This window comes from Marmota marmota, unplaced genomic scaffold (genome assembly GCF_001458135.2).
Source record: "Marmota marmota marmota unplaced genomic scaffold, marMar, whole genome shotgun sequence".
NCBI lineage: Eukaryota > Metazoa > Chordata > Mammalia > Rodentia > Sciuridae > Marmota > Marmota marmota.
This window is the reverse complement of record NW_026000075.1, coordinates 9,345,646-9,349,916: the sequence shown is the minus strand read 5'-3', so window position 1 is coordinate 9,349,916 and position 4,271 is coordinate 9,345,646.

The window sequence follows — 4,271 nt, the reverse complement described above, 5'->3', positions numbered from 1 at the left end:
GAAAATGAGAAAGAAATGAGAAAGAGCAATTATCTCCAGCTTGAATCTCAAGATACTTAAATCATCTCTTGTTTCCTTTGCATTAAATATTTATATTGATTTCTTAATACTGTAAGGGACACTTAACACCTCTATTTATATATAAATGACTGGAAGAACACTTTTATACTTTCAACTGAAGTAGATTATTAAGGAATAGGCACTTGATATTGTATGAGGAAGTAGTTTGTTACTTTAATGTAGTCCATAAATTATAATTGAGAATACTTAAAACAAAATACAGTTATTCATTACAAACTGAGAAATCCACCCTGAACTAAATCTTTACAATTTTAATATCAAACCAGTTAGTTAAAGAAAAGCATTTTCCTATAGCATTTTCTTGCTCTTTTTAAAAAATCTGTTTAATTTTTTTTTCCTTAAAAAATTGACTTGGAGATCCATTTATTTTCTAGATTTTATTCTCCTCACCTTTTCTGGACCTAAACCTTACATCAATACACTTTTTTTAATTAACAGACTTAATATACCTCAATTTATGTATATTTTTTCTTCAAACAAACTCAGTTCTCCTCTAAATAAAAAAAATATTTTCTTTACTACCTTTTTGTTCTTCCTTTTAGATTATCTAAATCTAAAGGAAGCTTTATCTGCCAACTTTTTTTACATCAGTTCCTTCATTTAATCATCTATGCCTTCAAAAGAAATATGCACTGAATTTCCATAAGCACTTTATCCTTTCATTCTCTGAATTCATATTATCCTTTCTAATTAGCTTGTATTGTTTGTTTTATACTTAGGTTATTTGTATTTTCTTTAATTTTCGAATTAGAAACTTTTTAAGGTAGTGCATCACATCCCCTGAATGCCTACTGCATTACTTAGATAATTCTCTTCAATGAACATGCATTAGGTACCTGATACAGGCAAGGCATTAATTTCTAGAATTTCTATTTCAGTAGGCAGGGATAGAGAAGGAACTCAAAATAGTATAAGCAAATCAAACCATAACTCAGAGGCAGAAAACTATGAATTGTGGTTTTGTTGCATCTATGAATCCACTCTTGATAGATGGAAGGAACTGGAAATAGGCTACTAAGAGAAAAAACCAAGAGCAACGTTGGTGAACTATGACTATATGTGTATTTTAGGACTGCCTCTCTTCTTTTGGTAATTCCCACAGACCACATCTACATTGGCCTACCCTGTATGTGTGAATCTTGGGGCCTGTTTCCTGGTCTAGGAGTCTACCATGTGTCCTGGGCTTGCTGAATGAAATTAACCCCACCTCAATCACCGAAAGGAGTGTGTGATAGAAGCAAGATAGATCATTTAGGACTTTTTTTTTTTGCAGTTCTAAGGTAATTTTCCCTATGGATATCATGCTGACAGGTGTATCTGGAGATACTGACAGGCATCCTGCCCCACATGATGAAGTGAGTCTTCCTGAAAATAAGACTGAGACAAGCTAAGGAGTGAAGAAAGGAAAAGAGAAAAAAGTGACTTCAGTTAAGCCTCTGAATTCAGTTCGGGTGAGAACTAACTGCACCTTGAACTTCTCAGAGAACACAATAAACTACTTTTTTTTTTTTCCTTTTTGAGTGTTTACTTATATAAGTGAGTTTCTGTCCATTGTATTTTAAAGAGGATGGAAGATGTTGAAAATCAGTCTTGTGTGTTTACTATGAAATGGAAGACCACCAAACATTCTGGCAAAGGCAGAAAGTACTACTGTGAATTTCTTTTTGTTGCCATAGTCACTCTGCAGTTTAGATATCCTCCACTCCTTTTTGTACTATTGTAATAATTTCATAATTAGCTTCCCTGCCTTTGGTTTCCTATCTTGTTCTCCAAAATACTCCCCACACCTGCTACAGACTTTTCTAAATAGCAAACATGAGGAGACTACTTCCTTGCTTAAAGTTCTCCTCTGACCCTGCCTGAAGGCCAGTAACAGTCTTCATTGCTTGACACAGAAACTCTCTCATTATCTGACCCTTCTTACATACCAGCTCATTTCTTGCCATTCCTCTATGTGCATCCCCTTCCTTGCTCCAGTGAAACTGAGCTACTTGTCATTAAGAACATATTTTGCTCATGACATTATGTGTATTACTCCTCTGCTTAAAGGGTTCTTCCCTAGAAAGTATTTTGGTATTGTGTATAAGGGTAGCATATGCCCTATTTATAGATATTGTACACTTTAACTGGGAAGGGACCTTGTCTTACAGTTCTTTTGATTTTATTAATAATGTAATAATAAGTATAGATAGGTACTCAAAAGATTGATGAGTAAGAATTAATTTATTAAACTACATTCTCCCAGAAATAAACTGGATTCTGCAGGTAAATACAAACTTATAGGACTTAAATATGATTGACATAATAGAACTTTATCATCACACATATACAAAAAAAGCAATCCTGCCTTAACAGCTTTTGAGTGACACACTAAAAATGTGATTTTAGGTTTTACAACTGCTTCTATAAATTTCAATTTTTAAATAATTATCAAAACAATTTAAAACCTACGAATATCACCTTGATTTGTGGATTAAAATAGTAAATCTCTGGGAAATGAGCAAATGTGGAATCTAAGTCTTATGTAATAAAGTATCATTGGCTCTTAAACGAATAAAGTATCTTTGAAAGTATGATATCATTTCTTTATGAACACATTTGGAGCTAATATATGCTCATTTTAAACATTATCTCAAAAAAGTGGGGCACATGTCCTATAATTATAGCTTTAATGTATTTTAAGTAAGATATGCATTTTAAAAAATTATCTTTCAAGAACATCAAGCAAATTTTTATGCCTTTATGCTCAATTGTTGGCTAGAGATAGAGATAATCTGTGATATCATGCCTCTGGAATTGAAATCCATTTAATTAATTCGTTAATTCATTCACATATTCATTTATTTTTAGAACACATTAGTGTTAGGCACATTAGTGTGTTAGTTAGGCACATTTCTAAGTTCTTGGCACGGAGCAGTAGACAAAACAGACTAAATTCCTGATTTCATAGCAAAAACTTCTGATAGGGAAAGAAACAAATAAAAGAATATAATCAGGTTGTGATAAGCACTTTGAGGCAAATGTAAGAAGATAAGGAGGATGGACGGGATGGGAAATGCCATTTTAGATAGTAGAGTCAAGATAGACTTTTTTGAAGGTAACATGTGAGCAGAGACTTTTGTGAATGAGGGAAGGAACCCTGAACCTATTAGGAGGAAAGAAAAAGAGACTTAGGCTGAGGGAATGAGAAGTAAAAAGTTGATGAGTGAGACAACAGGTGGTCTTATTAGCAAGTTAAGGGAAATAGAAAAATATGATAGCACACATGATAGTCTGCAATTACATTATGGAAGGTATAAATTAGTGAAGCTTAGGAAAAGAGAAGGTCATTTCTGGCTGAGGGCATTTTATGAGAAGGTATTTACTTTGTAGGTGATGTAGGTAGGTAGGGATGATGATATGAGTAGTCCAAGAGAAGAAATCACTAGAATTATTCTTGGAGAAAAAAAAGATTAAGAAGAGATGTTGTAGGAGAACAAGTTAAATAATGATATGTGTAATTAAAAGCATACTAGGTTTTGGATTTTGGAATAAGAATTTTATATTTCTCATGATAGAAAAATATGGGTTCAAAAAGGATATTTTTAAAATGTTTGATTCAGTCAGGGATAAAACAAACAAACAAAAACCAGATGAATTTGGCTATACTGTGTGGATTAGATGAGAAGGAGGGATAGTTTTTGAATAGACTAGAGTTGGTGACCACATGAATTATAGCCAAATGGATAGTACATGCTGCTGGGCTAGTGACTCTAGAAGTCACGCTCTGTCATGTTAGTGTTGATAACATCTATATCTTTTGTCCAGGTAATTGTAAAACACTGCCAGGAAGCTTTGCAGGTGGTCTACTTGGCAATGCCACAACTTGACAGATTATTTGGCTTTATCTTTTATTTATTTCAGAGTAGAAATACGAGCTGTCATTGTCCCTACAAACTCTTTCTCAGTATATTATTTATATTTAACCCATTTTAAGTAAAATATAATTTATGATGAGAGTTGCAGCAAAATTTCACCTAAACATAACATTTTATTTATGTTTTTTTCTTCCTAAGCCCTTTGGAAAAGAAAAAAAAAAAGGTGCTCATTTCCTGCTGTGAGTCTTTGAGATTTTCCCAAAATGAGTAATACTGTTGTCTTTTCTTTATTTTAGGAGAACATGCTATTTAATTTTATATATATATATATAT